At 40.3% G+C, this 23,395-nt stretch overlaps 1 protein-coding gene and 1 pseudogene across 2 annotated transcripts in view; one reads left to right on the forward strand and one right to left on the reverse strand.

Moving 5' to 3' along the window:
• Positions 1-23,395, forward strand: part of LOC309958283 (UDP-N-acetylglucosamine--peptide N-acetylglucosaminyltransferase 110 kDa subunit-like) — a 267,922-nt gene that overhangs the window by 212,622 nt on the left and 31,905 nt on the right. The window lies entirely within an intron of this gene.
• On the reverse strand, positions 1,322-21,604 carry LOC309973776 (centrosomal protein of 78 kDa-like; annotated as a pseudogene). Its single transcript has 11 exons — positions 21,524-21,604; positions 21,218-21,480; positions 17,935-18,106; positions 17,772-17,843; positions 16,593-16,709; positions 14,442-14,572; positions 5,142-5,219; positions 3,739-3,905; positions 2,749-2,920; positions 2,379-2,442; positions 1,322-1,871 (listed from the first exon to the last, which is right to left on the reverse strand). The product of its transcript is annotated as a centrosomal protein of 78 kDa-like (transcript).

Raw genomic sequence — 23,395 nt, forward strand, 5'->3', positions numbered from 1 at the left:
GGGTTCGAGCCCTGGTCCGGGAAGATCCCACATGCCAGAGAGCAACTAAGCCCGATGCCACAACTACTTAAGCCCATGCACCTAGAGCCAGTGCTCTGCAACAAGAAAAGCCACCACAGTGAGAAGCCTGCGCACCGCAACTAGAGAAAGCCTGCGTGCAGCAACAAAGGCCCAACACAGCCAAAAATAAAAAAATAAATAAATACATTTATTTTAAAAAAAGTGGATGTATTTAAAAAAAACCAAAAAGGTCCTACTGTAGAGCACAGGGAACTATATATCCTGTGATAAACCGTAATGGAAAAGAATATGAAAAAGAATGTATATAAATGTGTAACTGAGTCACTTTCCTGTGTTCCTCAGTAACACAACACTGTAATTCAACTATACGTCAATAAAAAATAAAATTTAAAAAAATTGCCATAAAAATAGTCACAGAAGGGGGACTTCCCTGGTGGTCCAGTGGTTAAGACTTCGCCTTCCAATGGAGGGGGTGAGGGTTCGATCCCTGGTGGGGGAGCTAAGATCCCACATGCCTTGCGGCCAAAAAACCACAATATAAAACAGAAGCAATGCTGTAACAAATGCAATAAACACTTTAAAAATGGTCGATATCAGAAAAAATCTTTAAAGAAAAAATTCACATAAATCAGAAACAAATGAAACATAATAAAGTCCATACATTTAAAAAAAAAAAAAGAGCATGGGTTCGGGTCACATCGCAGCTTTCCACTTACTTACAGCTGTGTAATTCTGGGCAACTCACATAATGTCTCCTCAGACTCCTCATCTATAGACGAGGATGGTAACAGTTCCCTACCTCAGAGCGTTGCTGTAATCCATAAACACGGTTAAGTGCCTTGGTAAATGTTTGAGGCTCTCTGGTTATTGTGAATTAAAATACCTTAATGGCTTCTGGCCATGTGATTTATAATAGTTTGACATTTAACCAAATGGTAAAACTATTCCATTTATTATTCCCATCTCTTTTTAACCCTTACCCTGCTTTGTTGTTTATATTTTCTCCCAACACAGAGTGCTCGTTCCAGGAGAATAAAGGCTTTATTTTGTTCACTGCTGAAAGCAATAGCACCCAGAAAAGTACTGTACATATGAAGCCCTCAGTAAACACTAGCTGAATGAACGGTGCAAAGTGTCACAAGGAAAAGTACACCAAAACTTTCATTATAATAAAAAAGTATAGATAAATCTTTCTCTAATGGCTTCCAGTCAAGTAACTGAAACCACCATATGCTATAATAAAAACATAAGTAATTTATTAAAATGTGAAGGCAAAAACATAATTTTAAAAGATTTAGACCTATGTTAGGCATGATAGAGTATGGATGCTTTCTTGAAATTCACAATCAGATCCAGGAGTATCACTTTCAGAATGTTCTAGTAGATTGAGTTTACTTTTAGTTGTCTTTGATGAAAGTCACTATTCTACTCTCTTTCTTAACAGAAATGTTTTTTTGAAGACTCACTTTTAATTGGTTTATTAACCGAAGAATTATTTTGCCCAATTCCTTTGCTTTTCTGCTTTACAGGTGAGTCAGAGCAGGAATGCAGGTCCTTCCCAGGTTGTTTCCTAGCAGAGTATTTTTTGGTATATTCACCTGCTTTGCTCATTTTCTCTGAAGACCTGCTATTTCTAGATAATTCCTCTTCTTTTCTTTGACTTCCAGTTCCAGAAATGACGTCTGCTGAAGGGCGAACATGTTCTAGCAATGAATCTTCAAAAGACTCCTGCCGCTGCTCTGTGACTGGGACCCCAGGTTGTCTTTGGAAGTTTCTAAGGCCTCCTGAGTAGACACTGGGATATGGAAGGAGTCAAGAGGCAAAGGAATCCTAGCGTCACCTGTAATTTTCTGAAATTGGACGGAAAAACAAAAGACAAGACAAAAATTCAGTGATGAACAGAGCCAACCATTAAAAAGTAGAGCTCAAAACTTCAATGTTACTCTGTGATCTTATTATTAACACAGTCAATATTCAGAAGATTTCAGAGCCAGTTTTTTTCTAATTATATCTTGCCAAGTGATTCTTAGCTTAACCTAGCTATATCCAAGACTATGTCCGCTACATTTTCAGACTTTGGTGACTGGGGTACTTATTACCCATTTCCTTTCCCTCACTAAAAATAAAACCCTATTCTGTAAGATAATTAATTTCTTTTCTATCCTCCAGGCACATGCAAACAGTATATAGTTTGTGACCAGACTGTGTTCTCAAGCTGTCAGTTCCCAAGACCAGTCTGAGATTGGCTGATGGGGGCTCCAAGCAAGGCTAGAGGAAAAGCTGACAGGTTTCCCCTCCCATTTCCATAACCAGGTGATTCACTATGATATGTTACCTATTAGCTATGTCTGGATTACTTATTTTAAAAATTATATCAGTATGTGTACCTTCATTGTAAGCTGACTGCATACAAATGGAAACCTACGTAAAATATGAATAGAATAGACATTTATATAATTTAAAATCTGGAATATTTTCTCTAATAAGGATAGTTTGCTTTAACTCATAAATTTTCGAAAGAACTTCCAGTCTCCTTATTTACAACAATACAGTATCATGAAATGGGCACACATTTACTAATCTCAGATTTGGAAAGGATTCCAGAGTCTTCTAGCTCCTGAGCATGTGAACTATTAGAGACTGATCATTATTGTTTTCCCCCTGACTTGGTCATTTCCTTTTTGCTAATCACTCTTAGAATCATTAAGTGCTGTTCTGTCCACTTACTTGGATATTTTGCATTTGTCCTGGGGCACCCTGTTTTGATTCTGATTTTTCTTCTTCAAGTCCCTTCTTTTCTTCTTTACGTGGACTACTAACAGTAGAATTCATCTGGGGACGACCTAGTAAATGAAAATCTGACTGATCTATACCAGCCATTGTGGCCAGCTGCCCAAGCCTGGACCAGAGGAGAAAAGGAGAAAAGACAAAGGTTATTATAATCACATAAGAGCAGTTTAGATTTCCCCAGACCTACAATCATGAAATACTTCTAAAATCTTAAAAGCCAACATCCTACTCCAGACTACAAGCCTCTCTCTCCCCCAAAATCTCAGCCCTTTCCAGATTCATCCTCTAAGACACATCCCACTGTCTCACTAGCAGCTTCAACATGTACCATGCATGTCATCCACTGCCAGTCACACCTCTATTCCCACACTTCTTTACCACCTTTCCTCCAGTTTCCAAGAATGTATTTGTTCCTTCCTTCCCAACACCAACACCAATTCATTCACTGACAAAACACCACTCCATCAACTATCAGTCTCCACTTCCCTCTTCCAGCAAAATTGCTCCCAGTTGAAAACCACGGACCTATATCTCCCCTGCAGATTAATAATAATTTTTATGTCTAAGGCAAAAATAACTTTAATTCAAACTTATCAAACAAGCAAAATAAGTGAAAGATAGGAAAATTCTTATGCATTCCCGAATATTTTCAATGAAAACTGCCTTCAATTTAGTCTTACAAGAAACTACACCTACTAATTACTCTATTTACAGGTTACTCTTTTATAATGAGCTCCCCACTCTATCAAAGCAGGCTTCCCTATTTGCATTTATTAACAAATTTAACTCCTTATTTTAAAAAGTCAACTATATTACCTATAATTACACTAAATATGGCCACGGAAGTGATGAAAATTGCTCCAGTTCCTCAGCAAACTACCATTATAGTCGCAAAGAGAAGAATGCCATGAAGAGAAATGAACTAACCCAGCAACTTTAAGGAGATCCAAGAAAGCATGGAACTTCTGAAAAGAATTCTCAATGCTGCCCAAAACACCTGCATCATCCAGGATCATGCTTGTCAATGAGTGGGCATGAAGGGCTGCAGACAAAGAGAAATTCATATTTCTTAAGTGGGCATTTTCATGTTCCAGCTATAAAAGAAGACTAAAAATGTCTGACATGATTTTTTCTCATTGTCATCAGAAGTAGTCTTGCCTATTTTCAAGGAACAAAACTAAAACACTCAAACTGTAATTAATTTGTAATTAACCTAATTCTCCACCAGTAAAGACAGAGACCGTATCACATAGTAACCAAAACCCACAGGCACTCAACAAAGTTTCCTATATAACACTTAGGTGGTATATAAATAAACCAAAGTTACCATTTTATTAATGATCTTTCACAAAAGATCACATTTCTAACTAGTTCAATTCATAATGGAGCCTCATTCCACATTAGAAAATTACCTGCTTTAAGTTTCTCTTAAATTAGAAAATGAAATATAGAATCTGATTTGAATAAAACATATTACATCTCTGCTGAATGTTAAGGATTAACTTTAGTGAGCAAAATATCTAATGCTTACATTTAAAAGTCCTAAATCATACCCAACCCAATTTATTAAATGTACAATCACCAATATTTTCTTTGGCTTCTTGAAAATATTCCCCCCGTGCACTCTTCCCCTTCCGCTCATCATCTATGCACTTAAAACCCCCTGTAAGCTCAACTCTAGTATTTCTCAGAAAGGCCATTAATGTTCATGATGCCCCTTTTGCCTTACATGAGCAGGTGCTCAACATTTATTGAATGAGTGTCCGCCAATCCAATGGATGCACTTTCAAAAATTCCTCCCTACACTCACCCTGTGATAAATTATATTTGGATAGAACTTTTTAGATTATGCCCTGCTTTCATGCACATTCCCTAATGTAATTCTCATAGTATATATTTTTATCTTTCATTGCATTCTTAGAAGTTTTCCAATATCTTAAATTTATTTAAATGATTCACTTTTCTAATTCATTGCCAGGAGAGTCTCATCGTGTCTTTTATGTTGCTGTATATACAGTATATGCACAAAAAGTGCCTTCTTGAATCAAAGAATCATGAACAGGAAATAAGCTAATGTCATATAAAAGCACGCATGCGCGCGCGCACACACACACACACACACAAAACCAGATTTTCCCATTTTTAAAAACATGCTTTCTGGAATATAGATCATATGATCACTAAATACCAGTAAATGCAAAAGTCCATATGACACAACCAATTTGCAACATATTACAGTTTTAAAGCTTACAAATTATGTGTATATGGCTTAAAATCAAATCAAAATAAAACCAAAACACTCTCTAAAGCAGAATAAGAAATCTGTTTACCTCACTGACTCGTTTATCAGCCTTCAGTCTCATTACTCTTTCCTCCTTTAATTGCTTTAGGCATTCCTCCAGGTTATCCTAAACAAACAGAGTCAATATTATAACTAATTCATAGTATAATATCCCAAAGCCTTTCCAGCTATTGGTCTCATCAGGATTTAGGGGCAGAGCCAGAAGTGAACTCAGATTTTAGTCTGCTACTGGTAATATCATACCATGCTAGTGAAATGAATTATCAAAATCTATCTAATTAGCATAGGTAAGATTTATTTAAATTCCACTCTTTCCGACATAAATTTGTGGCAGCCCACCATAAAAGGCATATGCGTATAACATAGTAAGTCAGAAATAAGAAGTTAAGACCAAGAAAGAAAAATTCTATTTTTATTTGTGGGTCTCTTTATAGCAGGAAGTCCTATTAATGAACATGCTTAACATACCTGAATTACATAATTGCAGATTCAAAAGCATGTTTTTAAAAAGTAATCACTTTTAAAGCAATTTACAGTCAAGCACTGTTCCTGGAGTTCCCTGGGTATTAGATAATCTAATCATCAAAACCCTAAGAGGGGGCTTCCCTGCTGGCACAGTGGTTAAGAATCCGCCTGCCAGTGCAGGGGACACAGGTTCGAGCCCTAGTCCGGGAAGAACCCACATGCCACGGAGCAACTAAGCCCGTGTGCCACGACTACTGAGCCTACGCTCTAGAACCCATGTGCCACAACTACTGAAGCCTGTGTGCCTAGAGCCCGTGCTCCGCAATAAGAGAAGCCACCGCACCGCAACGAAGAGTAACCCCCTGCTCGACGCAACTGGAGAAATCCCGCGAGCAACAACGAAGACCCAACGCAGCCAAAAATAAATAAATAAAATAAAAAACCCTACGAGGAAAAAACGATCACTAACTCCATGTTATTTTACAGATGAGGGAAACAGAGGCAGAGAAGTAGAGTAAGTAGAGCAGCACAGCCAAGGTCACACCACTAAGTAGCAGAGCCACACTGTGGACTCAGGAAGCTGGGTGCCATTCCTGCTCACGGAGGTGGTAGTCTTCCCATTCACCAAGGTCACTGAAATAAAATGAACACTGATAAACTCCCTTAGGAGTTTCAGGAAATAAGACACTTCGGTCTGTGAAGTGGGGACACTGCTTGCATTAGGCAGAATTCTAACAGAGCCCCTAAGACTCCTGCTTACTGAAGTACACAAACCTTCCACTTATCCAATCAAACTCTAAATCTAGGTGCTGCAGTGAAGGGATTTTGCAGACGGAATTAAGGTTCAAAATCAGTTGATTTTTTAAGATAGGGAGATTATTCTAGGTGGATGTGGCCTGCTCAGGCACCCCATGAAAAGGACCTGAACTCTTCCCGAATTGAAGTACAAAAGGGACAAGAGGGAGGCTCTCCATTGCTGGCTCTGAAGAAGTCCAATGCTGTGGCAGGGAAGGCAAGTGAGAGGCCTCTAGGACCTGAGACTGTCCCCCGAATGACAGCCAGCAAGGAAATGGGGACCTCTGTCCTGCAACTGCAGAATCTGAATTATGCCAACAAGCCAAAGAAGCTTGGAGGCATTCTTTCCCAGAGCCTCTGGATGCTAACACAGCCAGACTGAAATCTTGATTTCAGCTCTGTGACCCACACAAACTATGGTGAACATCCAACGTTTGGGGCTCAATGTCTTACACTTAAATTTCACGTGCTTTAACACTCTCAGGAGGGAACCCACATGTTCCCGTGTGTATCTGAGCAGGAAACCCAGTCACGCTGTGCCTGGACTTCTGACCTACAGAGCTGTTAGCTAGTTAAACAGGTATTGTTTTCAGTCAGTAAGAGTGTAGTAAAAGAATTAATATTCTACTCAACTTACAGGTTTGTGAACAAAATAAACGATTTTCATTGTTTTAGGCCACTGTTTCAGGGTGGTTTCCTATGCAGCGATAAACAATCAGAATACCTACACTTACGAAAACAGTACGGTATATTTATACATTTTAGCTGCTTTGAACAATCACTTAAAGAATGAGGAACTCTATTATACGCCATCATTGGGAGAGGAGCTGGTATCACTTTCTGGAGAGTAGCTTTTGGTACCTAACAACACTCCTACATCAAGGGTTTACCCTAAGGAAATCAAAGATGTGGGCAAAGATTTATCTACCAACATGATGTCATAAGATTGTTTATAACCAAACGCTAGAAGAAAGCTAAGAGCCTCCAAATTGGGATTGGTTTAAACAAAAACAGCTCACCGTCTGAAGGAATGCGCTATGAAGCCACTAAGAAAAGAATGACAACAGGTCTCAACCAGAGTTAATGAATGGGCTTCAGGAGTTCTACATTCAAAATACATCTGTGCGTTTTTCCTGGGAGATGATGCATAAGCTTAATCAAATTCTCTGATGTAGAAGAGTATTTAGTGACAAGACAAAATATTTTTGATACTTCTTTAAGACAAAAGAGCAGATTAGGTGTGTGTACATGCAGAGGTGGCTTTTATTTCCTTCAATGAGTTGTTCATTTTTTCAAAAATTTGCTCAATGAACATATATTTTTATATTCAGATCATGTTTAAAAAACTGACAGTCTAAGAACTTCAAATTCTTTAATGTTTCATTACTAAAGCCAGCCAAGTTTTCAATGGGGAAAAAAGGGAAAAAATGGAAAAATTCCTCTACTTTCAATATAATGGTTTAATAAATCTTCTAAAACCAATTTCAAAGAAATTCTAAACAAATAAGCAAACAAACAAACCCTCACCACAGTCAGAGGAAAGTAGAGTAAAACTTCCTGACAGGTTCAAAATAGCACATCAAAGTGCAATTACTTGGAATAGTTTCTCCCTCTAGTGGAGAGAATTAGAACAGTGTTAAATTTTTGTGAAAAAGTGTGTCCTCCTACTACAAAGTATTAATAATTCATATCCCTTACATGGAAATATGGAACCAAAAAAATTAGAAAGTAAAATTACTTGATATTCTATTACTTAAGTAAGACTAATGATAAGGCTTTGGAATAATTTCCCTTCCTGTCATCTGCTCTCCCTTCCTCCCTTCTGTACACTGGTTAGGGTGATTTTTCTGGGACAAAGCTCCCATCATATTGGATATCAAAGTTTATGTTCACCTTTCCTCCATTTAACATTGAAATCAATAATTTCTCATATAATCAGGGGATTCATAACCTTGATTTTTTTTTTTGTGGGCTACAAAATATTCCACTGAGTGGGTTTACTGGTTAACCATTTTACACATTTAAATTCTTTCCAACTTTTCAATATTATAAGACAAAATAACCGTTTTTATGCATGAAGGCTTTTTTCTGTATTGAGAATAACGTTCTTGCAATAAATCCATAAAAATGAGTTTGAGGTCAAAGCAAATGAACATTTTTAAGGCTCTGAGGTACCTGTCTCCAAACTTCTTTCCAAAAGATTTCTGAGATTTTACACTGCCATCAGCGATGTATCACTTGGTATATAACCTCTACTGTAACTGTTGGCTTCCTTCCTCACTTAGAGTGCAAGTTATTTGAAGATAGGGGGTGTATTTTATTAAGTTTATCCCCAGCACCTGTGCCAGCACAATAGCTGGTCAATAAATAATTGCTTAATAAGGAAAATCCCTGCCAATACAAGATGTAGGTGTGTGAAAGACAGACTGTGTGTTTTTCTCTAACTGGATAGATGAAAACTTGTCATCTTCTTTAATGTGCAATTTTTTGGCTTATAATTAGTAATTAAATTTCTCTTTTAGATTGTATTGTAAAAATTCAGACTCTGAGGCAAATGGGCCTGGCACTACCCATTAGCTATATAACCTTGGACAAGTTCTATAACTCTAGGCCTCAACTTCCTCATCTATAAAATGGAGATAAGCTCCCACATCACAGAGCTCTTGTGAGGATTACATGAGTTAAAACACATATAAAATTAGAAGAGTGTTTGGTACACAGCATATGTCCAATTAAGGCTGAATGAATAACATGTGGACGCAAACAGTAGTGAAGGGCTTAAAATGAAATGGTCTCATCCCACTCCCACATCCAGCAGTCAAGAAGCGACCGATTCTTTACTCAGGTTTTTAATTGTAAAATACGATATGTGTACTGAGAAGTGCAGAGGACAAAACTCTCAATGTGACAAATAAAAAGAGAATACTTACATAACCACTACTGGAATCTGAAAGTATTGATACTTGTCAGCATCTCAAACCCGCCCCCCATATCCTTTTCTCATCACAATCTCCTTCCCTCTTCCCAGTTAAACACCATCCTCATTTCTTGACAATCATTTCCTTTAACCTGCATGCATCCCTAACAAAAGAGTTTAGTTTTGTCAACATCTAACTTTATGTAGAGGATCATAGTATATGAAGTCTTTTCTTATTTCTTTCACTCAACATTGGTTTAAAAAATTCATCCACATTGCAGCCTGTAGCTCTAGTTCATTCAATTTTATTGCTTGATAGTTTTCCCACTGTATGAATACGCATAATTTATTAAATTTTTGACTCTTAATGGACATTTAGTTTGTTTTCAGTTTGTGCTAATGCAAATCATGGACAGGAATCCTGCTGTACCGGTTATTCTGGTGCATTTACACAGGGCGGGGGTGAGGGCTGCTGGCTCACAGGCTATTTATATACCTTCAGTTGATGGAGAGTGCTAAATGCTTTCCAAAGTGGTTGTGTCGATTTATACTCCAGTATGAACAGGGTAGAAGATTCCCATAGTACTCCAGGTCTACAATACCTGATAGTACCACACTTTATTTATGTATTTGTCAAACTGATTAGCATCTGGTTTCATTGGTTTTGACTCACTTTTCTCTTATTACTTAATGAAGTCGTACACTTTTCTGTGTTTACTGGCTGTTTGGATTTCCTTTTGTATGAGGTTTACGTCAACTATTGTTATTTTTTTATTATTTTTTTATTTTTGGCTGTGTTGGGTCTTTGTTGCTGCGTGCAGGCTTTCTCTAGTTTCAGTGAGCAGGGGCTACTCTTCATTGCAGTGGCTTCTCTTGTCGTGGAGCACAGGATCTAGGAGCGTGGGCTTCAGTAGTTGTGGCACGTGGGCTCAGTAGTTGTGTTGCAGGCTCTAGAGCACAGGCTCCGTAGTTGTGCAGCACGGGCTTCGTTGCTCCGCGGCATGTGGGATCTTCCTGGACCAGGGCTCGAACCCGTGTCCCCTGACTTGGCAGGCAGATTGTTAACCACTGCGCCATCAGGGAGGTCCAACTATTGTTATTTTGAATTCTTCCCCATTTACAAGTAATACTCTTACATGACTATTTTCTGACTAAATTTGAGACATTATCTGTTCACTTTCTATTTTACTAAGTAAGGGTTTATTTCCTTTACACTCTTCCTATGTCCACACTGCTCAGTAAAGTTATGTCATCATTAGTTATTCCACTGCTCATGATCTCTTTGACTTGTAGTGATATACTTAAAAACCTACATTGTTGATCAACTATAACCTCTCTCAACGTCACGCTTTTTAAAATGAGGACATTCATACCATCTTCCCTTTTTTCTACCTCCTGTCTACCTTCCAAACCTAGCTTTTACGTTGTCAAAGTTGAAATTTATATTCTGTTCTATGTGCAGTTAAGTCTTCTGTTATTTGAGAGTCAGTAGGGAGTAAGGTTTAATAGAACAGGCGGAGAGCCTAAACTCAAAGCCTCGATCCAACCCTAAATTAGGTACAGCCTCGGCAAGTTCCTTCCCTGTCTTAGCTTCCTTTTCTCAGAAGTGGGAATGGGGCTTCCCTGGTGGCCCAGTGGTTGAGAGTCCGCCTGCTGATGCAGGGGACACGGGTTCGTGCCCCGGTCCAGGAAGATCCTACTTGCCGCGGAGCGGCTGGGCCCGTGAGCCATGGCCGCTGAGCCTGTGCGTTCGGAGCCTGTTCTCCGCAAAGGGAGAGGCCACAACAGTGAGAGGCCAGCGTACCAAAAAAAAAAAAAAAAAAAAGTGGTAATGATATTAGCACCAACCTCATAAGGCTATTCAGAGGATTAAATGAGTTAATATATGCTAAAACACTTAAAGCCTAATATATACATACTAAGTATATACTAGTACACAATACATTTCAGTACATACCAAGTTAATACAAATACATACTAAATATAGTTTAGGTTAGTTATTTGTTATTACATGCAAGTTGACAATAAAAGCTGCAAACCAAGACAGTATTGCCATTATTACAATTAAATTAATATTGCCCACTGCAGATGTACTGTCTCTGTGTATAGACTACACCTCGTTCCATACTGTGTCAGTGTCACTGCCCTTGTGCCGGGTGACCACATACCCCAAACCGCTGTTCCAGTTTATACCTGTTGTCCTGATGTTACAGCATTAGAGCGCCTCCTTACACTACTGAAGTGTTCTGGTGTGGACAACAAATTAGATAGGTGGTCATTAGCCCCGTGTGTCGCTGAAAAGGGGGACATCTATAGTGTCAAGTTTAAGTGGATTCTTCTCTTCCTCACCAATAGTAGGTTAAAAATCAACCATAGCTTAGTTTGCTTCATGTTTATATCAGTATAGCCTTTTATCCTCTGGAGTTCAAGTTCCTTCTCCTCTTCCTCTCCCTCCTCCCTTCCAACAGTGCCGAATACCTAGTAAGTACAATATGCCTCAAGGGGTTTCTAAGCTCTCAATCACACAATCAACAGAAGCCTCTCCAATCTAGACTAGCTACTCTCTGCACTGAATCGCCTATTACCTTCCTTCTTGGTTTATTGCCTCATTTTGCTGGATTATTTCTATAAATAGCTTAAGGTGTAGCACAGGACGTCAATTTTTCAAATTTCTTTGTGTACAAAATATCTTCTTCAGCCTCCACTTATGACTGATAGTTTGGCTGGATACAAACCCCTAGGGTGAAAATTATGTGCCTGAAAAACTCTGGAGGTTTCTTTCTAATGCCTTCCAGGATCCATGGTGCTGATGACAAGTATGATAAAGTCAGATTTTAACTTTTTGTTTTAGGTGACTAGTACTTTTTTCTCTGGAATGGATGTACCCTGTCAGTATTTTATTCTATGTTAATTTATTTTTTCAGTATTTTAAAGTTTCATAATGAAGGGTGCCTAGGTGTGAGTCTATTCTTGTTCATCTTGCTCAAAACGTGAGTAACTATTTTCAATCAGAGGCCTGATGTCTACTTTCAGCTGTGGGGAATTTTCTTGCCCCTGACAGCTTCCCTCCATTTTTTTTCTGGGTCTGGAGTTTCTAATAGTAACATGTTGCATCTCCCAGATGCAGCCTCTCTAATATATTGCTATCACATTTTCAATTGTGTCTTTCTTTTTTATATAATGAGAAATTTTTAAAATTCCTCCTGAATTTATTTCAGCAACCATATTTTCATTTCCAAGAGACCTCTCTTGCTTTCTGACCATTCTCTTTTTAATTAACACCCTAGTCTTATTTTATAGTTGCTAGCTCTTTTTAAACCTCTCTCAGGATACTAATTAGGGTTTTTTCTTAAATTATTTTGTTCCCTAAATTGTCCCTGGTCCTACCAGGATATGTTTTCACTCTTTTTCCCCCTCTCATGTTGTAAGCTTTACTCAACTATCAGGCAAATGACAGTTATTTTCTATTTAAGAATGAGCGCAGAAAGCTCCCTGAAGTCAATGACTGATTGGTTTCTTATGCAGGAAAAAGCGGGGAGTAACTGTAATAGGATCCCCCCTAAACACAATTTTCTAGGATGTAAAAACTCACACTAGCTGCCCTAATTCTCGCCAGTTTCATTGTTTTCAAAATGAAAGCATCTCATTTCAGGAGCGTGAGGGCGGGGCTGGGAGTCCGTTCCTCCAAACACAACCCTTCAATGAGCTCCCCTATTTCAGTCACACTTTTAACTAACTCCACCCTCTCTCCTACATGCGCATCTGAGCATGGGGCTACTTCTGCAGGTGGGGTCAGAATCCTCCTCAGTTGCAGGTGGTCCCTGTGCATATTCTAGATGATGCTTTTCCTCTGTTCTACTGCTTCGGTTTCACACTCTTCCACTTGTCTTCTGTCTTTCAAAACTATGTTGAAATCTCTTGATTGTTGTGGGCTTATATAATTAAACACTTTGATACCATCCTTGTAGTGTCTTGTCAAAACGGAGAAGAGCTGAAAGGGTTCTCAGTGCATTCTGAATCTGCTATTCTGTGGTCCCAGTGTGTAAACTTCTTGGTCTTCCCCAGTGTCTATCATTGCTATTAGAAATACAATCTCCTGGTCTACTCGTGAAGGAAATGAATACAACACATCTAAAATGACAAAGAATGCGGGTTAGATGCCCTAGGGTCTTGTACTCTGCCATTTACTAATAAACCACTTACGTGCTACAAATTGTAGGTGCTCATTTATAAAATGAAAGGGGGTAACTCTACATGAAATATAGATTTCTCCTACTCTAACATTTCATAATTTTCTAAGTTTTTTCTTAAAATTTCTCTATATTAATTTTAATTAAAAAAATTAAAATCTGACTTTCTCTTTTGAAAATCAAAGAGTTAATTCCCATAGTCCTATAATAATGGGATAATTAGTTCTGAAACCGGTCAAGTTTCATGTTTCATATGAAAAGAAAATCATATTAAATAATTTTTAAAAATTAAACATGGACTTTGTAGCACAAAGACAAGGTCCCCCCCAAATGGTGTTCCTTTATTTACTAGAAATGTTCAGCTCTGTATTAAAGTTGAAATAAAATAAATGTATTATTTTTTAGGTGCAAAAATTTCTTATGAAAATCAATTTTTCTTTTCTGTCCATAGAAACAAAAGTATGCAATGACATTAGAGGTCAGGTTTATTTGGTAATAGAATGTAGCTTCTTGATATTTTTTATTTGAGGAAAGGAGAATATCAACATCAAAACTTTTTTCAACTTTACTTTTATTTAAAATGAGGCCCTATTTTCCTCTTATAAAAAGACAGTTCAACTAGAACTGTCAATTTTCTCATCTGTAAAACAAGAGCACTGAATCAGCTGACTACATTCATTCAGAACTCAATTTCCTTATCTTATGATCACTAAGATTCTCCCTAAATCTAATATACTAAGGTTCTAAAGAAAGGAAAATATATTACTAACGACATGTTTTGATTTTTATTTCTTAGAGTTCAAATGTCCCCCATTCACCTTGGTCTAAGCTTAACCAGTCAAGGAGATACAACGCAGATGGGAGGAGAAAACAGAACCCTCACACAAGCTGTGCCGTGTTGCAATCAGCCTTCCGTTTGAAAAATAATCTTCTCTATAGCTTTAAAGTGATACCTTTGTACCGGCAATGCTTCTTGTTTCAAACTGATTTTCTCTGGCTCTTCCCGAACACTTTCTGAGGAATCATCAACCTCTTCGATTTCTGAAGAGGAAGGACCCTCTACTGTCACAGTCACAGGAAATTCTGATGGACCTGAGTGTAACAAGAAGGAGATAGGAAACCACAGAGTTGTTAAAGTGCAAAGAAAGAAGACAAGATTGTATAAAAGACAACATAAGCCAGATACCAAATATGCAAATATTAGAGGACATTTAACAAAAGTGATCTGAGGTATCATTATTTATAAATGTCTCTCACTGCTCCTTAGTCTAAAACAGGCAATGACTAAGTAACTTATTTTTGCTATGTTACTGTACAGACCTCTGTTGTACACAGTTAGGATTAGTAATGGGAATTGCCCATATTATTTTATTAAGTTTCTTTCACAGAAGCCAAGGGAAGATCCAAGGTAACCATTTTTTCTCAGATCAACTTTAGACTGCAAATGAAAAATTTATTTTTCACTATCAGACAAAAACAGTCTGGAAGAAAATGTAGTTTTTCAGAGGAAAATACATCAGTAAAGGGACTGATATAGAATCAGAAGAATAATCAGAAAGTCAACATATCTAAGCTGTGTATAATAGATGTTAGAATTTAAAAAAGTAAATCACATACACATACATAACTAAAACTGACCCATCAAAAATTTCATCTTCTCATCACCCTTAAGCCAAAACTAGGGTAACAGTAATACAATTCTCCTGTCAAGCTTCACTGCCACTGCAATGTTGTTCAGTTGGACATTTCCAAACATTTAAAACCTGACCTGGCCACAACCCCACAAAATTCTACAGATCATAAAGAAGTGTGCTGGGATTATGTAACTATGCAGAAGACAAGTAACTAGGACATCATTTTGACAACAAGCAGCAAGCCTGCAGCATAGGAAAATCCCAACAGGAGAGCGAGGCGCACACCTCTCTCTCTGGGCATGCAAGGGCAGGACTGACACCCAAGATGCTCTTCTCTCAACCTCAGCAGTGGTGCCTTTCACAGAGCAACTATGCAGTCTCCCAGAACCACTGGGAAGGAGAATCTGATACTGACAGTATTAGCTTGCCATGAGGCCAGAAGCAAGGGAATGTGTGTGGCCTTGGTGAGAGAGCAGAGGTTTGGTAGATGTTGCTTTATATTGGCTTTTAGATCAGGAATTTGTACATATAGCCCGCAGACAACGTTTCTTGAAAACATATGAACATTCTTGAGTATGACAGCTCCACGTGAGGGGTCAGAAATGGCAGTCAAGTTCATTTCACTGGGTAACAGCTGATGTGCGGACTGGAGAACAGGCTTCCTTGTTTACAGACAACCACAAGGCTGCCAGTTGTGTGCCAAACCCACACAACTACACAGTTGCATTGGGAGAGCGACCAGACAAGTTCTACACAGATTTATTTCAGAGAGGGAAATGCTTCTTGTAAGGCTCTGTCAGTTTAAAAAGCAATAAGAATGACCATCCACCTCTCCCAATTCAAGCCCTACATATCATAAATATGATAGCTACACACCAGCAACTGATTACATACATCACGAGCTTTGATGAATGGCAAGCCCCTAAAAAGATATCAACAAAACGAAGTTAGATCTTGATGTAAATACATCACCAGTTAAACCCAGTTAATACAACTATTTAGTATTATGTACAGTAACCACACAGAATTGTGTATAAAAATAAATAAGCTCAAAACAAGGACCTGGAGGGCTCTGCTACGGAGAAAACTGAGCAGAATTCAGCCGACTGGCTTGGTAATAACTCTCTGAACTGCTGAGAGGCCCCTTCAGTTCCTATGTTCAAGATGGTTGAGATTTCAGTCTCACTTCTGTAAATGGTGATATTAATCATTCTCTAATTTACCACTCTGTGTGACGAGGATGGACCTGAGATAGTGTCTCAGGAAGAAGATAGAAAACCACAGAGTTGTTAAACTCAAGTGCAAAGACTGGGGATTCAACACTATACTTTATGCAACAGCAATTCACATTACCATTTGGTCAGATTCTTTCAACAAAACAGAAGCTGCACTCACATGTATTAAAAGACAAAAATTAACTGCCATCTGTATCAATATGTTAATGTGCTTCACTCACATGTTTTCATGAAAGTTTAAACATAAAATCACCTTTAAGATCTTGGCCATGTAATCTTCTCCCTGCCATGTCAAATTATACCCCGTGAAGTTTACTGTCTTAAGCGTGATAGAGTTCTTTATTATACCTTGACAAGTAACTAAAAGGAAAAAAAAAAACCACACACACAGTAAGATGAAGAGCCTATACATTTGTCAATCTTGACTTATTTGCTTTTCTTGAGTCAATTGGAGGTTTACAGCCACATTCTTAAAATCATTAACTACAATCTTCCCAAACAGGTAATTGATGAACTGATGCATTCTAAAACTTGTCAGTAACAAAGTTATTCCAGTTTACAGCAAGAGTTCTATTCTATTTAGGTACTAAAACTGAATACACTGAATACTGCAAACTTTCTTCCCAACCACTCAGCAAAGTACTACATACTTTTGAGACAAAGGAAAAAAAAGAAAAACCTAAAGAGCATAAGACTCCTCTGATTTTCATTTCCAATGATACATGCCAATCTTGATGAGCAATCAGCGATTTAAATGTCAACTATAAACCCAGTATTTTATTAGCTGCTATGCAGTATACTAGAGCAATAGAAGAGGGAGGACCTCAAAACCTCTGTTCCCTCAAATTGAAAGGCAGGCTTCCTGACCCCTCCAGACCACTACTGGACACAGGGAACACACACTAATGTTTCAGGACCCCAACCAACAGTCACCTGCTTTGTGATTACTTCCATGACACACCCTCACCAACACCACTGAGTTTGCTGCTCCTACAGGACGTTACATATATTTCCTATTTTAACACATACCACAGTGCATTATAATTATGATTGCAGATAGATGTTCTAACAATTTAAAGAGAATGATGACTTTTTTGCTCTTACATCTTGCTATTTCCCTTCCCATAATATTTCTTGAAGAGAAACCATAAAAATATAAACAAACAGAAAAAACAAAAAATATACGAAACATGTGGTTTGTGGCTTAACACAAACTTAAGTAAGATTAATTCTGACAGTATCCAGCATGACAAACTTCCATGGTACAAATGAGAATGGACCAAGGTTTGAGCAGGTACAGGAGACAATCCAGGTATGAACAACACCAAGAAAAGGTAGACAGGAAAAGGTAGACAGACATGGTGTGTAGGAAATCACGAGACCAGTCTAATGGGAAGAGACTTAAACAAGGTTGAAACTCACTTTCTAAACCTCCATCTCCAACTGGACAATTCACAAGACACAGGTGCACCAAAGAAGCCAATTATTCAATCCCTTTAATGGGGAGGAACAGTTTAAACTTTTATTGGTTTAGTTTGCCCCAAAAGCAACTACCAAATGTTGGCAGGACACAATGAAGGCTTACCTTTGTTAACATAGTTAAGTCTCTCTCTCTCACAACTAGCCCACTTAGCTCCAGGCTCCTTAGCGCACCCGACGCACTTACACAGCATTTAAGAGCTTTACACAGCTGGAGGTCACATCTTTATTTCTTATTGCAGGAACACGACTTCTGTAAACTTTATTTCTGTCACAACCTAAAGCAAAATTATTGTAAAATGAGTGACTTAAACCATACATTTTATCATCATTAAAAAGCATCTAAATAAAAGAAAAGCATCTGCTCTGTGCTAAGGATTAGAAACGACTCCTGCCCTTAAAGCCTTCATTAAGGAGGAAGATGTATAGACTTAAAATTTCAATCACATGAGATAAATAAACGTAAGCTTTAGGCACAGAGGTTCCTATGGAGGCAAAAAGTTATATCTAAGTGACAGCTTCATGATAACCCTGAAGTACAATCTAGAAAGATGAGGCTATGCAGAGCTGGAGTAGGAGGTGCATTAACTGCAGAGGGAACATCTGTGAAAAGATACTCAAGCCTGACACCTGCTGGGCACAGTAAATACTGCAGGTGGGGATGACTAAAGGCTAGGGGTCCAAGTGTGAGAAGAGACAGAAAGGAAAATAGAGATGTTGGCCGAAGCAAGCCTGGGAGAGAGCATGGCTTGTATCCCACAGGTGATGAGGCCTGGCGTTACCACTGGCTGAGTAAGGGTGCCTCCGCTGATTAGAAAAAGGAGCCACGCTGCTGAAGGACCAATTAGATAAAGGGAGTGACCACAGAAAGCTCCGCTTCCTCAGGGCCAAAGAGCCCCATGAGGCCTGGCCGAACGTAGTTCAGACTACACGCCTCTGGGCAGAGCACACGCTGGGCGGCTAGTATGCACTAACTCTGTGTGGGCAAGCCATTAGCAGCATTATTTTAGGCATATCTTTTTATGGTAGAAGATCACTTAACCTGAGTAGGCAGATGAACTTAGAGGAACTGAACCCAGGGGCCGCGAAACCACCCAGGAGTTTCTGCCACAGTCTGGGAAAAATGTAATATGGATGAAGAAGCAAATTTAGGAGGAAGCCAAAATCTACAAGCTAGACCCACTGGATGCAAGACATAAAGAAAGTTCAGTGAAGGAACTCTGAAGAGAATGGGTTCTACAATAAATTTTTCTTACATTCAATGTAAAATATTAGGCAAAATTAAGTACCGTGGCCTTTCAGGTCCCTTCCAACTATAGTTTCTTTTGATTTCTAACTTATTACTCTGGTTAAGTAAAGTCCCTTCAGAGGTACAGAACAGTTCTTATACCTGAATGGGATGCAAAGAATAATCTGACTTCTCTTCACCAGGGGATGAGTTGAACTATCCTTGCAGAAGAGATAACAGATGGTGTGAACCCCAGATCCTAGAAAAGGGCCAGGCACACGATAAGTGTTCAACTTTTCAAAAACAAATGAACAATCACTTCCTCTCCTAGATCTTTACACCCTTCCTCTGCTGGCTACTTTCCTGCAGCTTATAACCATCCTCAAATATACCCACTTAAAAAACTCTCAGACCTATGATTCTTTGGATATTCTTGTGGATAACCTAAGTCTCTACCATGCCTTCAAACACCTGTCCTCCCAAAAAGCCCAGATCTGTACCTTGGGCCCAGACCTGTCTACCACGCCCCTCTAAAGCACTGAAGATGAAGTAAGATCCTCTCGCCACCCCCAATTCCTTTCTACTGTGCTCTGTATCTCACAAAAAGATGCAGCTGTAAACTGTCACCCACGCTTGCTGCCCTCCCTTTTCTAACTGGTCACCAGGCCTCACCCATTCCCTCTCAGATCTGCAAAACCCGGTCCCACCTTTTATAACTTAAGTGGGACCCTTAGATTCCAATTCACCCTGCACCCAATCAACTGCCTTCCACATGGAGGTCCAAGTGAGCCTCTAAACCAGAATTCCATTTCACTGTTCTATGGTGTTTCCCGCAGCCTTCAGGATAAACATCCAAACTTCTGACAAGACAAACAAGGCGCCTTTCTGTTGGGCCCCACTAAGTTTTCAGTATCAACTCTCACTTCTTTCCCAAACCCTGAGTTCCAGTCCTGCACATTAGTTTTGCCATATTTTCTTACATTTCTCAAACTTCAACACACACTGCTTTCTCCTGCCACCCCAGGAGCTTCTACATATCCTTAGAAAGGATGGCACTTCCTCCAAGAAGCCTACCCTGAACTTTCCCTTCCAAGTTTCTGTGCTCTGCAAAGGGGAAAGATGGCGGGGAGGGATACATTAGGAGTTTGGCATTAACATATACACACGACTATATATAAAATAATCAACAAGGACCTACTGCATAGCACAGGGACCTCTACTCCATATCCTGTAACAAACTGTACGGGAAAAGAATCTGAAAAAGAATGGATATATGTATAATTGAATCACTTTACTGTACACCTGAAACTAACACAATATTGTAAATCAACTATCCTCCAATATAGAATAAAAATTAAAGAAAAAAAGAGAGTCTGTGCTCTGTAGCACCAGAGCTCACTTCTTCCAGAGCACTGACTACTGTGCTTGTGTTTACCTGTCACCCAGTAGAAGGGGAGCTTACCTAGGGCAGAAGCATCGTCTCCAGCAGCCCTTGGTTCTGACCACTCATTCAAGTGCCAGGCTACTTTACACACATAACCTGCTTAATTAATTCTAAGAACCCACAGAAAGAGTGGTTATTAATGTCATTTTACAAGTGTGGGGAATGTAGTGCAAAAGAAACCTGCCCAGGCCACAGAGAGCATAAGTCCTGGAATTCAAACCCTAAGCTGCCTTCACACCGGTGCTCTTTCCACTATATATGATACAACTATTGAAAAAAAATTTTTTTTTTCCTGAGCCCTGTTTGAATGGAAAGGAAGTGAAGCTGGGATATATCCATTTCCTAATCGCTTTGGTGTGTACCAGGCAAAGTCATTCAACAGACCAGGTAACATCTGTGCAACAATTAACGATGCTCCAAACTGTGCTAAGTGTTCTACTTTGTAGAGTCTAGAAGCATTAACACAGTGCATCCTTGTAACCGCCACAGACGGTCCTGTTAAGCCCATGCTACAGATGAGAACACTGAGACCTTGAAGCCTTAAGGCACTCGGCCGGGGTCACCGATCTGGCAGGAGTCCTAGGCCGCACGCCCCGTCTAGTGCACGCACACCCGGGCACTGGGCACCGGTTCTAGGGCCCACCCTCCACCTTGCAGCATTTAAAACCCCGCTTCTCAGCGCCCACACGAGGCCCACTGGAAGCGGGAAGTACAAACCTGTCTCGACAAGCCGTGGCTGGAAGAAGCTCTGGATACAGATCAGGGGCAGCGGGTGCTCAGGAGCGGCGCCCAGTGCGCCCCCCGGAGGCGGTCGGCCTGAAGTCCAGCAGGCCCTCCCGCAGGGAAGCGCGCACGGAGGACAGAGGCACCGAGCCCTGCAGCGCGCACAGGTCCTCAGAGCGCAAGAAGGAGTCGGCCGCGCTGTCCCGGCACAGCTTCACCGAGTGATCATGGCCCGGACGCGGCCTCGGGGACGCTGGCTGCGGACACGATGCCCACACCCGCCTGGGGGCCCCGGCTCGCCTTCCGGACTCTCGGGCGCCCACCGCCCGGCGGCTGCGGCCCCGTAGCGTGCGCAGGACCCGTGTCGCAGCCAGAAGACATAGGGCCACGGGCTCCAGCTAGGCCGGTCGCTCCACGCCGCGCTCCGGAGCTCCCGCACGGCCCGGTGTTGGCGCGTGCATCAAGGCCCTCCGCACAGCGGGGCTGCGGTTTAAGCCTCCGGGCGGGCCCGTGGGGGCGGGGCTACAGGACGTCTGCCCGCACGACGTACGTCTGCCCGCACGACGTACGTCTCCTATGGGGACGCGGCCTGAGGAGCAGGGGCGGGAGCTTCGAGACCAGGGCAGCGTGAAAGGTAAGAGGTGTGGAGAATTTGGGATTAACAAAAACCGTTTGCTGACTCATCCAAACAAAAGTGAGACATGGTTGTATCAACTCATTTTAAAAGTAAACTCCCGATAAGTGTCTGTGCTCGCCCCGCCCAGGCGAGAGCGTGCACTCTCTGAGGGACACATGAAAGGCTGAGTGAACGTCTGCCTGTGGTCCGTTACCTGGTGCACGGATGTGTGAATTTCTGCGGAGAGCTCTTAATTTCTGTAGTTTCTGCTGACTTGACACGGTGGTTGGCAAATGCTGACGTGTTCCATGCATTCAGGACATGATCGTGGTTACTAATAATCACTTTGTTTTGTACTGACACCTCCACAGAGAATTTCCTACTGAATATCCACTTTACAGAAGAGAAACTGAGGCGTAGGAAGTGAAGTGACTGAGTGAGAGGAAGGACTCAGACAATTGGTGTTAGTAAATTAACCCTGCAAGGAGGCCGTTAGCCTGCGGTGGCTCTAGTGATGCGGCTGCCTATGTAAACCAACCAAAATCTAAGCCTGTCAACGCCCCAGGGTGACGAACACCGCTGAGGACACCCAGTCACAAACCACCAACTAGGCGTTAAAGCCATAGCAAATCAGTCGTTTCCTTGCTTTGCTTCTGCCCTTTTAAAATAAACATCTCTGCAGCTCCTGTGGCTGGAGTGCTCCTCACCTCTTCCGCTTTGTGGTGCCTGAGTTGAATCTATTTTTGCTCACATAAAGTGTTAAAATTTTAAATATGCCTCAGTTTGTCTTCTAAGATTGGCCGTAGAAGTTGGATTTGTGTCCAGTTTCTAGAACAGTGGTCGTCCTCTGGTCAGGCCTTAGGCATTACGTGTACAACGTTCCTCTTCTACCACCACCTTCTGGATGCCTCCACCCACTACCAGCTACCGCGCATCAGATCCCCTAGATGTGGTCAGCAATGGCTTTTACATGCAGCGTGGTCACATTATAAGATCGCAGACACTCCTCTGTCCTCCAGCCAGTGTGTGAAGTGAAACATTACCATTCCCGTTGAAGAGCCTGGTGTGACCACTTTCCCAAACACAGCCACTCCCCAGCTGACCCTGGGTAACCACTCTTCTGAACTTGGTCTCCATCACTGGCATGGATGTCTCTCTATGTAGGCTACATTTTTAAGTATTCTTAAACTGCATATAGTAGTCTATGTTTTCTCTTGTTATTTGCTTTATGTAGTGTTATCTTTGCTAGGTTCATCCATGCTGACACGTAAAGATCTGTCTAGTTCATGTACTTTCCTCACCATGTAGGAGTCCCATGAAGGGAAATACAATAATTTATATGTGCATTTTCCTGTTGATGGACATTTAAATTGTTTCCAATTTTCAGTATGATTTCTTTTTTAAACAATTTTTATATACTTTTTAAAGGTTACTTTACATTTACAATTATTACAAAATATTGGCTATATTCCCTGTGTTGTACAATACATCCTTGTGCCTATCATACACCCAGTAGTTTATATCTCTCACTTCCCCACGCCTGTATTGCACCCTCC

Source organism: Leucopleurus acutus (genome assembly GCF_964270905.1).
Source record: "Leucopleurus acutus genome assembly, chromosome: 2".
NCBI lineage: Eukaryota > Metazoa > Chordata > Mammalia > Artiodactyla > Delphinidae > Leucopleurus > Leucopleurus acutus.